The 23,292-nt window shown below is 37.1% G+C and overlaps 1 pseudogene; it reads right to left on the bottom strand.

Moving 5' to 3' along the window:
- Positions 1–19,038, bottom strand: part of LOC131148965 (probable dolichyl pyrophosphate Man9GlcNAc2 alpha-1,3-glucosyltransferase) — a 33,397-nt pseudogene extending 14,359 nt beyond the window's left edge.
- Between the last annotated feature and the right edge of the window lie 4,254 nt (positions 19,039–23,292).

Here is a 23,292-nt window from a genome sequence, read left to right as displayed (position 1 = left end):
GACCCTAACCCCTCTCCTTTTTAGATCTACAAACCTCAAACCAGCTCACTAGATGGTCCCCATAACACCCCCCACCAAAACACAAAAATTATCTCATAATCCTCTAAAGCTTGCTATGAATCCCCACCAGAATCTTAAAAATAGGCAGAAAGTATGGCAAGATGCTAACAAGACAACCCTGAATCATAGTACTTCAACCCCCACGAGAGAAGAGGCCTCCCTTCCAACCATCTAATCCCTTCATCACCGTTTCCACACTACCTCGCTTCCAAAAATCTATGGCTCTAGGGTTACCCCTCATAAAAACAAACCTAAGAAAGTCAAAGGCCAATCCAGAATACCACACCCCACTTTGGTAGCCCACTCCCTAACACGCTAGCACATTCAAAGCCACTAAACCACTCTTCCCCATATTAATTTTAAGCCCAAACACCCTCGTGAAATATGGAGAATACCTAAGATTCTCCTGAAAGAAAGATTGTGATCATCTAAAAAGAAGATGGTGTCATCAACAAACTAGAGATGAGAAGGCAAGCACCATACCCTCTCTCCCCACTTCTAAACCTCCAACCAAACCCCTCTCCATTGCCCTATCCACCATCCTATACAAAACATATGCTACAAGGACAAAAAAAAAAAGGGATAGAGGATCTCCTAGTCTAATGCCCCTCGAAGCACCAAACCAAGATTTAGGCTCACCATTCACAATTACTGAAAACCACACATTAGACAAACAGCCCCTAATCCAACGACGCCAATGCTCACCAAAACCCTTCCTCGCAAAAGCTCTATCCAAGAAACTCCAACTCACTATATCATAGGCTTTCTCAAAATCTAGTTTAAAAACGAAACCCTTTTCCTTATTCCTATCAATATCCTCCACTACCTCATTGGCAACTAAAATAGCACCCACTATCTACCTCCCACCCCACAAACACACTTTGAGCATTGGAGATGGTATCAACAAGCACCACATTCAACCTATTAGCTAAGACTTTAGCAATAATCTTATACACACTACTACACTAGATACAAGACTAAGTCGTCTAAAATCCTTAACCTTAATAGGCTTAGACCTCTTTGGCACAAAGACTATAAAAGAGCAATTAATGCTCTTGCTAAGTACTCGATTATCAAGAACTTGCTAAAAAATTTCAGCAAATCATCCTTTACTACTTCCCAAGAATCTTGGAAGAAAGCAATGTTAAAACCATTTGGGCCTAGAGCCTTATCCCTCTCCATCCCAAAAACCAACCCCCTAACTTCCTCCTCAACAAAAGGTCTCTCTAATCAACACATCTGATCAACAAATATAGGGTTCCAATCTAAACCCTCTATCATCGGTCTACAATGATCCTCCTCCAAATACAAATTCTGAAAAACGTCAGTGATAACAAACGCAATCTAGCATTGGTTATTAGAAACTATCCCACCCCCCACATCTAACTCCATAATCAAATTCTTACTCCTTTTCCCATTAGCTAGCCTATGAAAGAAAGAAGAGTTGCAAACACCATCCTTAACCCAATTGAATTTAGTATTTTGTCTCCAACTCCTCATTTCCTAAAAAACACCTCTTCTAGAACATATTTTAGAGAAATTCTTCTAATCTCTTCACTACATGTACTCTTCTAATATCCTTACTGTTTGTAAGATTAAAGTTTTGCTCCTTCCTATCCAAAAAAAGTTAACTCACTCAAGATGTTAGATTTTTTGATTTTGACAACACCAAACACCACCTTATTCCAAACTTTCAACTATTCCTTCAAGCGTTTCAACTTTCTCGTGAATTGGAATCCTTCACAACCCCTTTCCATTTCTATCCCCAAGAATCCCTAACCAAAGGCTACTAGGATGCATGATCCAGCCACATATTCTCAAACCTAAAAGGTGTGGGACCCCAAGACACCTTTCTAGATTCCAACAAGATTGGAAAACGGTCAGATGTAGTCATAGGAAGAACACTATGAGAAAGGTTCAGAAATTCATCCTCCCACTCGCTGCAAAACCAAAACTTATCTAGTCTACTAGCCACAGCCCTAGCCCCCCCCCCCAACACCAAAAATAGGCCAAGTGAACAAAGCACTCCCCAAGGAATTATCTCTCAAACCACAATCCTTGATAAACATATCAAAATTCTGCATGCTAGTTGTAACTCTTCCTCTCCCTTTCTTCACTTTGGGAAATCTCACTACAATAAATTCACCTCCACAATCCACCTAGGGGAGATAAAACCAAAAACATAATACAGCTCTCCCAAAAAGAACTCCTCAGGGTTGGTCTAGTAGGCCCCTAAATAGAGGATACCCATTACTAACCCCTCCCTCTCACTTCAAATTACAGAGTAAGGGAGAAAAAACTCAACAAAGTATCCAATTTGGAGATAGACTAAGAATCCCAGATAACTAATATACCACTTGAGTCACCACGACATGATATAAGAATTCCCACTCTCTATAGTGACCACCCCAAATACTCCTCACCCCTCCCCCCCCCCCCCCCCTTCAACCCCTTCCAATTTAGTCTCCTAGATAAGGACAATATCCGGTGAGTATTTATCCAAGACTTCCTTTATCAAACTCCGCTTCCTAAACCCCCTTTGCCCTCTAACGTTCCAACTAACAGCTTCATAGTTTAACTTGTTTACCTCCCCCCTCCCCAACCCCTTCTTCACACTCGTAAATCATAATTAATCGAAGAAACCAGATTTAATCTCTTTCTGGACTTTCTTTTTCCTCCTCTCATATGTCCTAGGACTTAGGCCCACCTTCACCAAGTTCCCAGCAGGATCTAATCGCTCCAATCCTAGGTCCTCAAGGAGTTTTAGCGGGTGTCTCCCTCACCACCCTCACAACTAAACCCACTATCCTTCCTCATATTAAAGTCCACCATAAGGTAAAAAATTTTCCGAAGAAAGAATGGGTGTAGGAATAGGTAGAATACCTTTGCTAATTCTAGATGGACGAAGGTCCACCAACGGAAGATCCCCTTTCCCAAAAGAATTCCCTCTGCCCAGCGCGCCCCCCCCCCCCCCCCCCCCCCCCCCCCCCCCAAAAAAAAAAAAAAAACATCACAACCATACCATACAATTCCAAGAGGATTGATAGAATTATCCAAAGGAGAAAGATTTAGCACAAGGCCAGTATTAGAAGGCATAGGCCTCTTAACATTTAAGACTTTCAAGTGATCAAAATTGTAAATAATGAGATTAATACCTGCTTGAGCATTTTCAAGACAAAGTTGAAGGCAGTCTCTTTCCGTCTACCATGATATTGTTACTTACTTGACACTGCTAGCCATCGACTCCCCCTCAATCTTTTCAGTATATCTTGCCAATTGACCTGAACAGATAGTTCTATTGTCTGTCTCTTGAGACGTAACCTCCAGCCTTGAGATTTCACTTCCATAACAATCTAGACATTCAGGAATCTCCAATTTTTCCATAACTTTCAGATGAGAAGAGCTCAAACAGACATCCTCGAATTCCCGAATCTGTACCAAAAGCAAACATTGTCTTCATCATTCAAGTCTTCCAATTCAGTGTCAAATTCCTACAAAATACATCTTTCTTTGACCTCACAAAGTTGCGCTGTATTTTCCACAATATTTTGAAGGACCTCGCTCTTTTTAACTGCAGCTACCATACCTAAAGATACTAAATTTTCTTCTGCCGCCCTCTCTCCATCAGAGCAATGTGAGAGGTCGGCATCAAACATTTCTTTTGCTTGCATTACTGTCTCTTGTTGGTTGAAAGACAACAAGATTCCACCTCATCCATAACTGGTGCCTTTGGCAGGTTAGAGTTAGGCTTTCCAAATGTATCTGGCTCTAAAATTTGTAACTTGCCCAAATAGATCAAATTGTTGAGATTTTCCATCTTCGCACTTTTTTCCTCCACCTTCCTTTGAGTCTTCAGCAAGCCCTTAGGCTCCATTTCACCTAGGACGACTCTCCTAAACCCCCTCCAGTTAAACGAAGCCCCTCAGTCATTCAAAGGTTCTTACGCAAACTGAATTTTTCTTTTTCAACCCACAGTAGGTCCAATGATCCAGCCCATTTAGATTTATTTGGGCTTGCGAGAAAGCAGGCTTCAAAAGAAATCCTCCTGGCCCAAAACAAGTGAGATAAAAGTGTTTATCCACTTTCACAATTTTTGGCCCACTTACTGATCTAGTAGTTTTGGGCAGAAAGGTTTAAAAATTTGAAACGGATTTGGAATTCATAATGCCCGAAATGCTGTCTCCCTCAAATTTTCTCTTTCCAAAATTTGGCTCTTGCCTTTCTGAATTTTCCAGCTGGTTTCACCAGAATAACTCCATCTCCGATCATACACAGCAGCTCCATGATTTACTATCTCTGCATAACTAGGCTCAGAAGGCAAACCCTTTAACATCGTATCCACTCCATCTCAGTGCTCTATATCAACAAAGCCGCACTTTCTACATGGCATACCCAAGATTTTTTGCTGATTCCATTTCAATCTTCTTCTCTTTTCAGCGATTTGCAGAAACTCCACCAACCTAAGGCAAAAATCTTCCCCGAGTGCAGCAGTTTCTTGACAACTACCATTCTTCCAAATTTTTTTTGACCCAAATCCGATGATCACTATCCTCCTGGGAATTTCGTCTGCTTAATCCATGGAAATTTAGTGCTCTGCAACCAAACCTCTGTCATCTGTTCCCGGAACCAAAGAACCTCATTATTTAGCAAAACACAGTGAGACAGCTTGCTCCCTGACTTCTCCAGAATTCTAAGAGCTCCCGACGACGGTATCCATTCAAAAGAGAATTTTTTTCAGTCTATTAAAATGGGTTTGAACATTGGGGATGCTCCCAAACTCTCTCTGTACCTTCTTCATCAACCCACAGAACCTTCAGGAAAACGGAATTTTTTGCTACCTGACAAAGTATTGGAACCCCCGAATGGCCAAGGAAGGGGAACTGGTGAATCACGATTCCTCTTATTTTGGACAAAACTTTCTGACGGTGATCAAAAGGCTTCGAGCTGATGAGGCTCCCTTTCCGAGATATTTATCTCCTATTCATCCAACTCTCCCAAGATGTTAGATTTTCTAATTTTAACATCACCAAACACCTCCTTATTCCAATCTTTCAATTTCTCCTTTAGATGCTTCAATTTCCTCATAAATCTAAAGCCTTCCCATCCCCTCTCCATGTCCTCTCCCCAAGAGCTCCTCACTAACGACTTGAAAATCGCATGATCCAATATTCTCAAACCTAAAAGGAGTAGGACCCCAAGACACCCTACTTGATTCCAACATAATAGAGAAATGATCAAAAGTGAGCCTCAAGAGAATAGTTTGGCAGCGAATAGAAAATTCATCCTCCCACTCACTACAGAACAAGATCCTATCAAGCCTACTACCCACTGCTCACCCCTCCCCAAAAAAATAATAATAATAAAAATAAAGTAAAAGTAGCATTCCCCAGAGGGGGAGATCTCCCAAACTGCACTCCCTCATAAGAACATCAAGAATGTTGCATGCTAGCAGTTAAAACTACCCCCCACCCCTTTTTTTCTTCCCCTAAAAAACTCACTGCATTAAAATTCCCGCCCACAATCCATCTAGGGGAGAAAAAACCATAAACAAAATAAAGCTCATCCCAAAAAGAGCTCCTAAGAGTCGGCCTAGAGGGACCATACATGGAGGAAACCCACCACTAGCCCCTCAGAGCACTTCAACTAAAACAAGAAGGGGAAAAAACCCATTCAATTATCCACTCTGGAAATAGAACAAGAATCCCCAAATAACAACGATACCCCCCCCCCCCCCAAAGCACGCTGAGAGGGTAGAAAGTCCTAATCCCTACAAATGACCACCCCAAATGCTCCTAACAAACCCCAATCTATTATTTCCAATTTTGTTTCCCGAATAAGAACAATATTTTATAGAATACCTGACAAAACTTCCTTAATCGTACTCCTCTTCCCAACACACCCTAAACCTCATAGCTTAACACACTAAGAACCTTTCCTCATCCCCTTACCACCCTCATAATTAATTGCAGAAACCAAATTTTTTAACTCTTTCTAAACTTTATTTTTCTTCCTCTCATAAGTTTTAGGACTTAAACCCAACCTCAACTTATCACCTACAGGGTCTACTAATTTCAGGCACAAATCCCTAAGGAGTTTTTATGGGTGTTTACAATTTCTTTAACCTCCCCCAGAGCTAAACCCACAGCCCTCCCTCCTAAAAGAATCCTCCCTTTAACATAAAGTATCAAAAGAAAGAAAGGACTAAGTTGGAAGGGGAAGGATACCATTACTACTTTTATAGGAACACAGATCCCCAATAGGAAAGTCTGCCTTTACAAAATTAATCACCCCCCCTTGGGACACCAAAAGAAGGTTCAGCCAAATTGTCCATTGAGAAGATAGCTATTGCCCTTTCCTGGTTTAATCCGAATTAAGCTCAAGGTTAGAAGACAAAGATCCGTTATTAGTTATGGCTATCCTTTGGTTAGTGACAACAACAACTACAACAAAACCAAGCCTTAAGTCCCACTAGGTGGGGTCGGCTATATGAATCCTTTTCCGCCAATTTATGCGATCACGGACCATTTCTTTTGACAGATTCAGGGATATTAAATCCTTACTATCTCCTCCCAAGTTATTTTAGGTCTACCTTTACCCCTTCTATTGCCCCCCACAGTAACTAACTCACTCTTCCTCACTGGTGCACTATGCGGCCTACGTTGCAAGCGTCCATACCATTTGAGTCATCCCTCCCTTATCTTATCTTCTATAGGAGTTACACCTAACTTACCATGAATATGTTCATTCCTTAACTTATCTTTCAATGTTATACCACTCGTCCATCATACTCATCTCGGCAACTTTTACTTTTTGGATATTATGTTTCTTCGTCGCCTAACATTCCAATCCATATAACATAGCTGGTCTTATAGCTGTCGTATAAAACTTCCTTTCAATTTTAAGGGTATTCTACGATCACAAAGCACACTTGAAGAAATTCTCCATTTACCCAACTTGCTTTAACTCTATGCATTACATCATCTTCAATTTCTCCTTCAACTTGCATAATAGATCCAAGGTATCGAAATATATAAGTGCTATTTATTTCTTCATCATCAAGTTTAACTTTGTCTCCAATATTCCTCCTACCATTACTAAAATTACATTTCATATATTCTGTCTTATTTCTAGTTATCCTAAAGCTTCTAGATTCCAAAGCTTCTCTCCATAAATCTAACTCAGCCTCTACTCCGTCTCTAGTTTCATTAATTTATATAATATCATCTGCAAACAACATACACCATAGAACCTCCTTTTGAATACTCTTAGTCAATTGGTCCATCACTAAAGCAAAAAAATAAGGACTCAAAGCAGATCCTTGATGTACACCTATGGTGATTGGAAATTTTCTAGTTTCTCCATCTATATTCCTTACACTAGTCATTACTCCATTGTACATATCCTTAATGACTTCAGTGTACCTACTACATACACCCTTTTTTTTCTAAAACCCACCATAGAACTTCCCTAGGTATCCTATCATATGTTTTTTAAACATCAATAAATATCATATGCAAGTATGTATAATATTATAGCATCTGATTACAGGAAAATAAATATATTTATATATGATTTATATTTGGGAAAATACTGTTGCAAATGATGGTATGTTAAATATACGAAAAACCTGTTTAGTGTGGCATGAGTAGAAATTGTTATGAAATACTATTTTCTGAGAATGTGTTAATGATACGGATTTTTATAATGAAAAACCGGCGTACGAGCTGAGATCTTTATATATGTTTGTCGACGTACGGGTCGAGCTATGAAAATTATTTGTCAGCGTACAAGCTATGCTATGGATATAATTTGCCGGCGTATGGGCTGAACTATGGAAATGATTTGTCAACGTACGGGTTGTGCTATGGATATGATTTGCTGACGTACGGGCCGAACTATGGTAAAATGTGAAATACCGGTGTACGGGCCTACGATTTTCATGATATACATATATATGCAAAATGATATGATTGATTTGATAATTAATGATATGAAATATCCATGTATCACCGTTTCAGTATATGTTATATGATATCAGAACCTGGTTGGCTTGGTTTAGGCTAGCACTTGCACGGTACCGTTGCTATATGTCCATGATCATCATGATCATGATATATGTGTTAATGCCGCTGTACGGAGTGGTGTGAGATTGGATGGTCGATGTGGCTTTTAAGATGTGTGTGAGCGCCCCTGATGTACGGACCAGGTCTGGCAGACCCATCTGACTTACAGACTATACTCTTGACTTAGTAGTGGTCAGCCAACCATTGTCAGGTCCCGCCTTCGGGCCACACAACCCAGTCATGTGGGGGTAATACATGACAACAGCCAACTAACCTACCAGGATTGTTTTCGTATTATTATTTATATGAGATGAATTATGCTATGGAAACCATTATGTTCTGCCATGTTGATTACACATGTTTTCCCAGAAATGATGTATATACAGTTTTACTGGTTATGTTTATGATTATATGTATATCACAGAAATGCTCATGTTGCCACACACTAGTGTTAGTTTATTTCCTTTACTGAGAGGTGTCTCACTCCAAAATTTTATAAATATTTCAAGAGCCCTTGATAGGAGAGCGAGTAAAGCCCCGCTGATCTAGTACTGTTGATCTGCCCTTCCAGAAGGGTAAGTGTTTTGATAGGGTCGGATGTATTTTTTTTTTATGGCCCTAAGATATCTTTTAGGTTGTGTACTGTGTGTATATAAATATAGTGGTTGTAGTAACTCTGGTATTGTGATGGATGATTCTGTATTTATGATATTATGATTGCATGTTTCCTGCTGCTTAAGCTTCCGTTATGTGTTCTGATGTATCTCTGGTACCCACGAGTCCAAGTGGATTATGATCTGTTGGGGTTTGTGTGATATTGATTTTATTATATTATGGAAAAAAAAATGTGGAAATTAAGCAGGTCGTCACATATATAGCTTCTGTGATAGATCTCCCAAGCATAAAACCAAATTGATTTTCTGAGACCTTCGTTTCTAACCTTAATCTTTGTTCAACTACTTTTTCTCATAGTTTCATCGTATGACTCATAAGTTCAATTCCACGATAGTTATTACAGTTTTGAATTTGAATATCTACTTTTTTTTGCATATAAGTATTAAAGTGTTTTTCCTCCATTCATCTGGCATTTTCTTAGTTTTTATAATTGTATTAAATAAATTAGTTAACCATATAATTTTGTTATCAACTAAGCATTTCCAAATTTCAATTAGGATGTAATCTGGTCCTATAGCTTTCCCATTTTTCATCGTGTTTTGTGTAAACTTAACTTCATTAACTCTAATTTTGTGAATAAATCTCACATTTTTAGTTTTTTCCTCATTTGACAATTCTAAGTTTAAGCCTTCTATTTGGTTTTCATTAAACAACTTACTAAAGTAACTTCGCCATCTTTCTTTAATGTCTTCGTCCTTAAACAAGACAATATCCTCCTCAACTTTTATACATTTTTCATTTCCTAAGTCCTTACTCTTCCCTTCTCTAGCTTTAGCAAGCTTAAATATATCTCTTTCCCCTTCTTTTGTATCTAATCTATCATACAAACTATTAAATGATCTGCATTTAGCTTCACTAACGGCCTTTTTGGCATCTTTTCTTACCTCCTTATACTTTTCAAAGTTATCCCTATTTCTACATTTTTGTCACGTTTTATATTAAATTTTTTCTTTATAGTTTTTGTACATCTTTATCTCACCACCAACTTTCTTTGCTATTTGAGAATCTTCCCCTTGATTCACCTAAAATCTCTTTTGCTATCTTTTTAATAGAGCCAGCTAATCTACTCCAAAGAATATTTGTATCTATCCCATCCTCTATAGTCCAATCCCCATCCTTTATCATTTTATCTTTAAATTTTATTATATTTTCTCTTTTTAGGTTCCACCACCTAGTTCTCTTATACTGGTTTATTTTATCATTTTTCTTCCTTTTTTTAATACATATATCTAACACTAAGACTCTTTGTTGTGTGGTTAGGCTTTCACCTAGAATAACTATACAATCCTTGCATGATAAATGATCTACCCTCCTAGTTAAAAAAAAAAAAAATTCTATTTGACTTTTATTTTGTCCACTTTTAAAGGTTATTAAGTGTTCTTCTCTCTTCTTAAAGCAAGTATTTATTATACTAAAATCATATGACATAGCAAAGTCTAAGATCATCTCCCTAGGCTCATTTTTGTTTCCATATCCATATCCTTTATGTATCCTCTCATAATTTTTATTATCCTGTTGACCCTATGGGTCATACTCGGTTTTGATAATGACAAATACTCTTTGTATTTGATGGCTTTCAAGTTTGTGTGCAGGATCATACTAACTGGATTATATTGATGGCATACGACAACTTGAAGAAGAATAAAGACCCCGGCAATTCCTATTATTGGGTCTGCAATAGTAACATAGGAAAATGGTCTGTAATAATTAATGTATTGCATGCATGATAGGACTGATAAGCTCAAATGACCTTAGGGCACCCTTCGGTCGACCGATGCCAAATTTTTGGAAAAAATTAAAAAGCTAAAAGACCATAGTCTGACTTTAGGTCCCAAATTATTACATGAAAAGTCCCCCATAATCTTAGTGTTGATTATCATGTGAATAGGGGTAACTTTTTAGAGAGAAAAGGGCCGAAATGCTCAAGGATGGCATGTTCGGTCGACCGAACTTAGTTACACTGAGATTTTCGGTCGACCGAACCCCCACCGAGTCAACAAATTGACTGCTCAGTCGTTCGATCAAAAAATTATAGACAAGCCCTGGTTGACCAAACCTCCTTAGGTCAACAAGTTGACCCCTCGGTCAACCAACCAAAAGCATATAGGCAACCGCCTAGTCGACCGAACCCCCACATGGGAAATATCAACCGCCCGGTCAACCGAACCTGCTAGTTCAAAACAATCTGGTCGACCAAACCACGCGGATTTGGAAATCGCCTTTGAAACCCTCAAGTACAGTCGACCATCCTTCTAGTTCAAAATACTCCCGGTCGACCAAACCCAGACACTCGGTCAACCGAACCTTAAGTACGGTCGACCGGTGCTCTCGGGTTGGCAAAAATTACCGAGGTTAAAAATGCTGTTATTTTTATTAACCTCACTTTTGCAAAAATGACTCATGTGTCCCAAACGGTTATAATTTTAGGGAATTCTATATATACCCCCTCTTTTGCAAAAATTAGGACGAGATTAGCAATTATAATTAGAAATGTCCTCTGATTTTCAAAAAGCCAATATCTCATATTCAAGTCATATACTACTCCTCTTACTCATTCATATTGCAAATACTTCTTTGTAAGAGTTTTCTTGTGTTAATCTCACTAAGCTTAAACTCTCTCTTGTATGTTTTGATTGAGATTTATTTTTCGTAGAGAGTAACTTCAAATTTTTCTAGGAGACTTCGTTTGTAAGTCTTCCGTAGGAAAACTTCTTATAGAGCTTCTGAGTTTTGCATATTTATTGTAATACTCAAGAGTTCATATTGCGTTTTGTCTGTGAAATACTATTTTACAAACCGATTCCAAATATCTTGTGTGGTTTATTTTGAGAAAAATATTTGTTGAAGGTATTTGAAAGTGTGCTTGAAGATAAACACTATTTTACAAATCAACTTTAAATATCTCTTGTGATTTATTGTGAGAAAAATATTTGTTGAGGATATTTGAAGCGCGTTTGAGATCTTTGTTGCTGCATTGTGATTGATACTATTATTTTGACACAAAGATCCTTTCTCATACACTCTCATAAACTGATTGTCATATTTGCATTAATCTTTGAGAGTAGACATTAAGACTACACTGAACTTATCAGATCCTATCTTTGATGGTGCATTGATTATATTGTGCGTAGTGGTACATATCTGCTTGTGTAAGAAGCATTTCCGTGTTTGTAAATTTTTATACAATTGTTGTATTCCAGGCGTGAGCCTGAAGAGGGAGACTAGCCCTATTGAATAGTTCCGAATTGGCTTAGACTCGGTTAGGAAAGCTAGGTGCACCATCCTGGTAAGGTGTAGGTTGAGGTCAGCCCCGCTAATTAACATGGTTGTAAACGGTGCCACTCCATCCGTTAAGTGAGCATTAGTGGAATCCTCAGGCTTGCGAACTCGAGACGGGGACGTAGGCACAGTTGACCGAACCCTGATAATATATTGTGTGTCTGTTCATATTTCCGAAATTTATATTCCTGCACATGTATGTTATTGTGTGAATAATGCGCATGATTTAAATTTCTGCATATTATACTTATCTGCGCATTTGGGATTACATAGACAGACTTTAAGTTGTGTAATACTACAAATGTCTGGTCAAACCTAGAGAGAAATTTTAAATACCCAATTCACCCCCTCTCTTGGGAATACACCAAAGCTAACATATCCCTTCCAACGTGTCCATTCAGATCTCCTCCTATAAATATTATCTCAGTCCCTGGTATGCCTTGTATAATACTATTTATATCTTCTCAAAATTATCTCTTAAGATTTTCTGTTGAACTGACTTGAGGAGCATAAGCACTAATGGTATTTATTATCTCTTGTCCTAATACCATCTTGATTTTTGTAAGTTCAAATTCAGCTCCTCGCTGATTGACTAGCAGTTCCTTCTTAAACTCGCAAATCTTGCTCAAATCTTCTTCCAAATTGAAAGATGAATCATCTTCTAATTCCCCTTTTGACATAACCCTCTACTTCTCCCTAGAAACTAGGCATAAGGGAGAGAATTGATGGTTCAAGGTAAACTTAATATCCTTTAGAGAAGGCTGAGAGTCCCTTCTTGAAAAATTATTTTCCTACCTATTGATTGAAGAAGTTATATTCATTGGATACATAGCAACTATTATATCTCCATCCATGACAGCTTGAGAATTCCACCCAACATTATTATCCAACCCACTGTGTTTAGAAAGGCCCAAATCTCCCTTTTCAATTCTACCATGCAACTCCACTTTAGATGCGCTCGAGACTCCAAGCACATTTAGACTAATAGACCTCCTTTTTTTCGACCCATATAAGCTTGGACTCTTTTAGCCCATACGAAATGAGCATCTGAACTTAAGGCCCACAATCATTGAAGCCTTTAGTCCCACCAAAGGATTTAAATATTTTAAACTCACCTTCGTCACTCGCATATTACATGAAACCAAGAAGTGGATTAAGAAATCCCCTAATCCCTACAATTATGGTAGTTGCTTTCTTTGCGCTTACTAACCTTGTCTCCATACCACATCTAAGCACGTCGACAAAAGAGGCACTAGTAAAGAGCTCTGGAACATATTTAGTTTGTCAACAAGCTCCATTGACCTATGTGTATTCGTGGAATAATCATACTCAAAGCATTGCAATCTGACATTGTGAGCACCTATGGCTTCATTCCTAACCATCGACATATCCAACAATGCAACAAGGAAAGCCCACCACTAAGTGATATAATCTCCATCAAGATGCAGACATCCTAACTTCTCCCTCTTATATTATCCTTCTCCAGTCGTAGATATCTACCCCTGCCATTCAAAAGAACCTATGGACTGATGAAGCCTTCATCTTCTCTAAGATCAAAAACCCCTTAACCCACCTCAAGGTCTCAAATCCCTTTGCACAAAATACCCATCGTCCTCAAAATACAGACAAATTCCTCCTCCTTTAGTACGACAAACAACACAAGCCTACCTTCAAATTCCAAGATGCACAATGTCAAAAGATCAAGACAATTTACGTTAAACACCTTCCTTTCAACTTTACAAGTAGAATGACCTCCCATTACTCTTCCACAATATCTTTGGCAAAGCCACAGCCCAGTAAAGAAAGGAGAAGCGAGAAAATTTTATGCACATTGAACATTTTATGTGAATCAGTCAAGGAGTTTCGTCAAGATTCCAGTGGCATACGTGATGCTAGGCCTTTAGCCCCTAGATCATGGAGTCAAAGTGGTGATGGAAGGGAAGCTAAGGGGCGAGAAGGTCACGCAAGTACAACCTAACCAATATGTGAGAATTTCTCTCCAACCAAAATACCCAAATAACATCAAATTAGCATTTTACAACAAAATATTTGATTTCTTTTGCCTCTTGAAACATATAAAACCAATCAACAAGAAAGCCTCCAAACAATAAGGACAAACCCAACACTCTCACAACAAAAATCAAAAAGATTGTTCCACAAACGCCAAGCCATGGAGCAATGAAGAAATAATTGAGCATGATCATCACTATTAGCATGAATCACATGTTCGGGCAAGGAGTTTTAGTCTTGATGAGGCGAGGCGTAAGCCTCAAGGTGTTGAGGCATAAGCCTTTGGGGAATTTATTTTTTTATTTAAATACATATAAACAAATTATAATACTAAAGCCAATACGAATTTCTCCCTCCCTCCCTCACTCAAGGTGTTGAGGCATAAGCCTTTCGGGAATTTAATTTTTTATTCAAATATATATAATTAATATACTTACTAAAACTAATATGAATCTCTCTCTCTGTCTCTAGAGTTGTTCTGCTCACTGAAGTTAGAGAAGCCATCTACAAAAAAAAGAGGCTTCAATGTGAAGATTGGAGAAGATCTAAAGTAGTTGAGTGTTGAAGATTGGAATTAGGTCTTTGACATGGGAAAGAGATCGCCTAAGAAGATAAAGTGCAGATTCAGAGAAAATCCAATGTTGGTCAATGATTCAACTAGGTTGTGCGGACAAGATAGAGAGCGAGGAATAGGAATTGAGGTGCTTGATCGACTTTAGAGCGACGACAGCCCAATCATCGTGTTGGGGGAGTCTCGCTAAGGAATATTGACCGCGAGAGAGAGAGAGTATTCTTCAAGGGAAGCTGCTTCTCTATAACTTGCAATGGGTACATCTCTTTTGCTTATGCGTGAATTGTGAGTTTTTTGAGAATGCATACATCCAACTCCAAAATGCATATACCTTTTTAGCCTTCCTGCCTTTTACGCTATGCCTTGGGGCGTTTTAGCCTCAAAACGCATCAAAGGGACACCTCAAGAACGCCTTTTAAATCACTGACAAATCATGATGCATAAATCAAGAGAAACGACCATATATAGCCTTCTAATCTACAGCAAATTATTGGTATTAACCCTATTAAGAATGGCAATTCACAAGCCTTTACGTGATTAGCAGGAGCAAAAGAATTTGAAGCTTTCGTACAGCAAGAATTGAAAGATTTACATGATAAAAACTAAACCCAAGAAGATTTCAAAGAACACGTTAGATATTTTTGGAAATGATATTCTTTGTTGAAAAAACAACAACAATAACAAGCCTTTTAAGCCCCACTAAGTGGGGTTGGCTATATGAATCATTTTTCCGCCAATTCACACAATCAGGGCATTTTCTTTGACCAACTTAAGAGTTGTAAGATCCTTCCTCACTGCCTCATTCCATGTTATTTTAGGTCTACCACTTTCTCTTCTATTGCCATCAACAATAACTACCTCGCTCCTCCTCATTGGTGCACCACTTGACCTACATTTCAAATGCCTAAATCACCTAAGTCGCCCCTCCCTTATCCTCTACCAATGCTACTCTTAACTTATTATGAATATGTTTGTTCCTTAATTAATCCTTTAATGTTATACCACTCATCCACCTTAGCATATGCATTTCGGCTACTTTTCCATTTTGAATATGTTGTTTCTTAGTTGCCTAGCATCCTGATCATGGTTTTAAATAACGGCCACGACAATTTATTAACAGTTTTAAATAACCATTACGTAACGGTTTTACCAAATAACTTAGTTGAACTAAAGGATCCAAAATACACTAAAACTCTTTCTAAGAAGAGCTAAAGACTTGAATCATGCAAGTATGTTAATATGCATAAGGTTGTGTGTGCTTGAAAAATATTCACAGTCGTTACACCAGCTTCCCGTTATGTAACATCTGCTACTCCTGCTTCCCATTACACCCATTACCGTTACATTACGCTACCCGCTACCGTGATTTGAAACCCTGATCCTGATCCATAAAGCATGGCTAGTCTTATAGCTGTTTTGTAATACTTTCCTTCTAATTTTAATGGTATTCTACGATCACACAACACACTCGAAGCACAAGGGTTTTTAATCACGGTAGCGGGTAGCGTAACATAACGGTAATGGGTGTAACGGGAAGCGGGAGTAGCAAATCTTACATAACGGGAAGCAGGTATAACGGCTGTGAAATTTTTTCAAGCACGCACAACCTTGTGCATATTAGCATACTTGCATGTTTCAAGTTTTTAGCTCTTCTTAGAAAGAGTTTTAGTGTATTTTGGATCCTTTAGTTCAACTAAGTTATTTGGTAAAGTCAAGAATTTTACATTTTTTTTAAACCACCACTGATAGAAAAATTATGTGTGTGTGCAGATTTATACTTTTCATTTTTCTTATGTGTGATAAATTCTTATGTGTGCTAAATTAATTAATAAAACAAAATGCATTATACACTCCATTAATGTATTAGACACATAAGACATATGACTAATACAAATATAAAATAACTAGAAAAGAAAGAAGGTTGAAGTTGAAAAATATAGAACATAAATATCAAATTACTAACATTATCAAAATAAAATATTTTCCTAACAAGTTAGTATTTTCAAATTGTTAATTAATGCATCTCTTTTGAGTATTTAGGGAAAATAGTAAATTTTGTATCATTGTCATCCTTATCATAATCTTTTCCCCCTCTTGCCACATAGTATATTGAGAATGATTTATGACAAGGGGGAAAAAGTGAGAAGAAAAAGTAAAAATTAAAACAATTTTTTTAGTGTAACAATCTTGTAGCGACCTTTACGTAACGGTAGCAGTCCGTAACGGCCACTACAACCGTGATTTTTCTTCCTACCGATTTCATGGTGTGTAACGGTATTGGTAATCAAAAAAACCGTTACGTAACGGTGTCATGTAATGATCGTGGCCGTTAATTAAAACCATGCAAAGCACTCCTCCATTTTACCTATCCTACTTCAACTCTATAAACTACACCCTTTTAATTTCTTCTTTTAATTGCATAATTGACCCCAGTATCAAAATCTACTAGTGCTATTTATTTCTTGATTATCAAGTCTAGTCTCATCTTCAATACTCCTTACAAGGCTAGAATTACATTTCATATATCTTGTCTTATTTCTAGACCCAAAAAAAAAAAAAAATTCTGAAGTGGAAAGAATGCGCTTTTGGAAAGGACATTTTCAGGTATATAACTTCGTAGGATAACAATATGAACTAGTCTAACTGCCTTAATACATGTGATTTACTTTGCATTAAGAAAAATAAATTACACAGAACCTATCAATGAAAAATGTATACCTTGATAATATTAGTGCCCTATACATTATGTTCAGCTTGTTTCTACGTTCAATAGGCACAAAGAGATCAAATAGCATGTGATTTAATGTTGAATCAGTCGCAAAGATCCCAAAAAAATAAAAATAAAAAAAACAATCTCAATCTATTTGAGTCCAACACAAAACTGTCATCACGAGGAACTAAACTTGTAACTCATTAACTTGCTAGTTACATTTATTAGTATTATCCCTTATTAATTAAATGTTATACGCGTCAGGCACCTCCAAAGTATTACTTCAATAACCATGGGCATCAAACGTATAAAGCATGTAACAGAACATATATATTTGATCATTACAATATTATAGAAGAGTATTGGGACCCTTTCCTCACCCAATTAGGAATTAATTTAAATACAAAATACTTGACTCATACATATGTCTGTGCATGTGTTTATATGTAAAACCAGGAACCATGCAAGTATTTACAAAGGTATAAATGAAATCTAAGCACTTGTGCTAGCAAATTTTTCTGAGTGGGAAGGCACCTGTTTATGATTAAAAGCAAGACAAAACAGGACAGCAGCTATAAGATCTTTGTTTAAGAGGATGGCAGCAACAGCTCTAACAGTAAGGCCCAAACTAATGCAATTGTACTGGCAAAAAGAAATATTTATGCACGAGTCACATGACTATGTGGAGACAAGAGGGGGGGGAAAGAGTTAAATGGGGCTGAAAGCAACAGAAAATTCATTTCCAACCTGACAATGACCATGATAAATTAGAATCAGATATGGATTGAGTAAAATTACTGCAATATGCCATGCTATGTCACTTTTATGACCACCATGATGGCGAGTAGAGAACAGCAGGAAAGAACACCATGACATCAGAGAATAAAACCATCCACCTCATAAGAAATTTCCTGCAGGGGAGAACAAAACGAAAAAAAGTTTTAAAAAAAAATAAAAATAAAATGAAGAAAAGACATCAGAGGTATTATTTGGGAATTTAGATTCGGGCTTTAGATTAGATTTTGGATAAAATTGGACAAAAGTTAATACAATTTTCTACTATAATTCATACAAATTCAAATCTAAGACTTCTCCCAAAGGGTCAAGATTATTATATACCATAACTAGAAGAAACACGAAATAAAAATTACAACCACGGAAACAACCGTCAGATAATAAATGAACAATAATGCGCACCCAAAATAAGACTCATGACCTCGAGAAGTGAAAAGGGAAACTAAATCCGGATGGAAATGTCTGATGAAAAGACCATGAACATAACTCTGGTAGGCGGTGAGAGGAGTGTAATAAAGTCCCCAGTAGCTGAGATCATTGACACTGCTGCTACGATACCATTCCTTGGCTGGAAGATTAAGGGTTATCTCCATCCAGTGCCTCTGAGCCTCATAATCTCCGAACTTAGGAGGATTTCCCGCACCAGAATAAGGATGAGGGGACACGGACACTCTCACGAAAAATGCGAACACAGAGATACACAGAAATGACGCTGATATACCCTTGTGAGGTAGCCACCAGCAGTTCTCATCACCTTGCACTTGACCATTCCCAGTTTTCATCTTCTTCTTTCCCCTCAACTTCTCCATTTCTATTTCTACCTCCACTGTCGTACTTGGCGCCCATGCAAATCAAGTTCCCATTTTCTCCAGTGTATTTACAAGGCTGCCCAGCGCAAACAGAAACAAGGCATCGATTTATCTTGGAGTTAGGGCAAACCCAAAAATTCAGTAGAAAACAAAAGTAAAGGGATATAACGGTTTGTTTGGACATAATAATAAGTACTTGCAATTGTTTTAACTTAAATATGTAATATTAATTAAAATGGGGAGTGTTTGGATCATTTACAAATAAGCATTTATATTAAAAAGGATTATCATTACTTAATTAAGAGAATGAATTAAATTTTGTTATAAAATAGACAAAAAAAATAAATAGAGATGAGACAGAAATTTACGTTGTTCGGTTATGCCTACTCCACGGGTGGATATGATCAAAAATTTCACTATTTCAGGAGAAATTATAAAATGATTTGGAACCAACCTTGTACAAAATATCTCCATTTTATCTCTCCTCTTTTTTTATATACCTACTTACTTCAAGCATGCAAATGTCAATACAAGCATGTAATGTGTGTGTTCCAAATGAGAGTTGGAAAGTGCCCTTTTATAGAGCAATAAGGATAGCAAAGCCTTTATCGGGGTGGAAAAAAAAATGGGTGGAAGATAAGGGGTGACATTTATATTTTTTATAACACCCCCCCTTAGATATCACCCAATATTAACTCCTTCTGTTAAGATCTTTATGATGTCTCATTCCGACAAGATGAACCAATTTCTTGAATGTTGTAGTTGGCAAAGTTTTGGTGAACAAATTTACTAAGTTATCACTTGATCAGATCTGTTGAACATCTATATCACCATTCTTCTAAAGTTCATGTGTATAGAAGAATTTTGGACAGATATGTTTTATTCTGTCACCCTTTATGTATCTTCCTCTTAATTGTGCTATACATGCAGCGTTGTTTTCATATAAAATTGTTGGAATATCCTTAATTGATTGAAGACCACAATTTGCTTGGATATAAGAAATCATTAATCTGAGCCACACACATTCTCCACTAACTTCATGGATAGCTAGTTTTCAAAATGATTGGAGGATGTTGCTATTATCATCTACTTTACTGATTTCCAAGATATAACAGTTTTTCCATTAAGAAATACATATCCAGTTTGAGATATAGCATTGTGAGGATTAGATAGATATCCAGCATTTGCATATCCTACTAGTTGAGATTTGGAATCAAATGAGTAGAATAGACACAAATCAGATGTACCTCTCAAATAGCGTAGAATGTGCTTAATTCCATTCCAATGTCGTCGAGTAGAAGCAAAGTTATATCTTACTAGTAGATTTACAGTAAATGCAATGTCGGGTCTTAGACAATTGGCTAGATACATTAGAGAGCCAATAGCACTTAAATATGGTACTTCAGGACCAAGGAATTCTTCCACCTCATCATGAGGTCGAAATGGATCCTTCTTAACATCAAGTGATCGCACCATCATTGGACCTCTCAAAGGATAAACTTTGTCTATATAGACTTGCCTTAATATCTTTTCGGTATATTTAGATTGATGAACAAGAATTTTGCCATTTACATGTTCAATTTGTAGGTCAAGACAATATTTTGTCTTTCCTAAATCTTTCACCTCAAATTCAACCATTGAATAATTAACAGTTTTAGTGAGCTCTTCAGGAGTCCCAACTAAATTCAAATCATCAACATGAATAGAAATTATAGCAAATTTGGCAACTGATCTATTAATAAAAACGCATGGACAAATTGGATCATTTATGAATCATTATTTCACAAAGTACTTACTCAATCAATTGTATCACATGCGTCTAGATTACTTTAATCCATATAAAGAACATTGGAGTTCGATTGAATATCAATTTCTGGATTTTTCTTCATGCAATTTAAATCCTTTAAGGATTTTCATATAAATTTCATTACCCAATGATCCATATAGGTATGTTGTTACTACGTCCATAAGACACATACCCATTCATTCAGCAATTGCTAGCCCAATTATGAATCTGAAAGTGATTCCATCCATTATGAGAGAATATGTCTCTTCATAATCAATTATGGGTTTCTGCGAGAAACCTTGTACTACAAGCCTTACTTTATATTGAGTATTTTATTATTTTCATTTCTCTTGCGCACAAATACCCATTTGTATCCAATGAGTTGGACATCTTCTAGTGTTTGGACTACAGGTCCAAAAATTCCTTTTTTTGATAAAAGAGTTTAATTCTGATGTGATAGCCTCTTTCTTTTTTGCCCAATCACTTCTATATCAACATTCATTAATAGATTTAGGTTCAGGATCCTCATTACATTTGGTAATGTTAGTAGTTACTGCATATGTAAATGTGTTGCCGACAATAACTTTATTTTTATCCAACATTTCTCTAGTATAATGAATTGAGATCTCATTATTATTTCCGAGTACCTACCCCTTTTTAAAGGATGTCTCTTTAGGAGTTTTCTTCAGGAGATTCCTCTTTAGGAGGTTTTTTTTTAGGAGGTTCTACAATAGAGATTTCATTTTCAGGAAAAACGAGTTTGTGAATGTCAAATGGATTATCCACCTCTGTAACCTATTCTGGAATGTTTACAAATTTTAGTTTCTCTTTGTGGGAGTTTTATCTTTTACACCAACAGGCCTTCCATGCTTAACTTGCGGTTTAGGTTCATTAGTCGCATTGTTGGAATTGGTATATTCCCAAGAGGGGGGTGAATTTGGTATTAAAAATTTATTCTTAGGTTTATCCAAATCAGTAACAGTAATACACAACCTAGGGTCTGTCTATATAATCGTAAACCCAATCAGCACATGTACAACATATCAATCAAGCATACAACATACATGTGCTGAAAATGAAAGTGCAAAAAATAAATTGCGGAAATATAAAGTACACGCACAATATGTTATCGGGGTTTAGCTAATACTGCCTACATCCCTACCTCAGCTCGCAAGCCCAAGCATTACCACTATTGCTCACTTAATGGGTGGAGCGGCACCGGTTACAACCAAGTCAAATTCACAGGGTTGACCCAACCTTTACAGCCAATCCTTCTGGGTTGGATTAACGCCCCCTCAGGCCACGTTTGGAATACAATAGGTATTTAATTTAAATTTCGTGTACAAAATGCGTGCTTCTCCAACAAGCAGATTTGTACCTGATATGCACATGCAATAACCAATGCACTTCCAAATGATAAAAACTTTAAGCTCGGTGCAAATATGTGTAATAACACTCTAGATAATGTCACTAAGCAATCAAGTGTGAGAGTGTATTATCAATCAATCTTTGAATAAATATATACAAATATATTTCAACCACAAGTAGGGTTTCAAAGATTTTCAAAGAGTATAATCTAATATCTCAGAATGATTTTCAAAAAGTTTAAGCACAAGAGATGTTAGTAGCACAAGCTTGTCAAAAATATTTTTTTCTTCACAATCACAAGACAAGCTCAAGAGTTTTGCAATAACAGTGCAAAGACTCACAAGCTAGTAAAAAGTCTTCCCCAAAAAGATTTTATTGATTAAATCACTGGGAAAAAACTTTGGGCTTAACTCTCTTTATAATCAACAATCAATATGAGAGTATAAGCTTGTATAGGAAGTGTAGGATCTCTCAAAGCACTCACACCAAATATTTTGCAAGGGAATAAGAATAGGTGGAGTTTTTGGGCGTGAATGTGAAAGAGAGGTACTAAAAATTTTAGAGAAAAAAATTTTAATCAAAAGCCCTAATCTCTACTTAATCTTTGCAAATGAAGGCATATATATAGTCTTCATTAAAAATATGACCATTAGGACTTGAAGGGTATTATTAAATTTATTTAATGAATTTTAAAACCAATTTACCCTTAATTAACCTGAGTTACTGCGATTAAAAATTGAACAAACCGAGAGTTTCGATCACCCGGATCTTTGCTTTGGTCGCCCGAACAGACACATACATAAAAGTTGAATTTCAACTTCGGGTGCCTGGTGAACGGTTTGGGTGGCTGAGTCTAAGGCGATTTCCAAACTGCTCAAGGTTTGGTCGCTTAACAAATAGTTCGGTCTGCCAAACTTAAGGATTTGGTTGACTCACTCGAAAAATGAGCAGCTCGGAAGCTATCCCAAGTATAGGAGTTCTGTCGTGTAATATTAAGCCCAAGGGCTAGATCGTCTCCTCAGGGAATGCGTTTAATCTCAGATTTTACATTCTTCCAATCAAAATTAAAAATGCACTGAACTCAGTTCAGATTCGAGTTTTCAAGATTGTGGAGACTTAAATGAAAACACAAATTAAAGTCCTAAAACTATCACGCACGGAATTAA

The sequence above is a fragment of the Malania oleifera genome, chromosome 1 (genome assembly GCF_029873635.1).
Source record: "Malania oleifera isolate guangnan ecotype guangnan chromosome 1, ASM2987363v1, whole genome shotgun sequence".
NCBI lineage: Eukaryota > Viridiplantae > Streptophyta > Magnoliopsida > Santalales > Ximeniaceae > Malania > Malania oleifera.
Note: the sequence above shows the minus strand (reverse complement) of the source record. Positions and strands in the feature narration are given on the sequence as shown.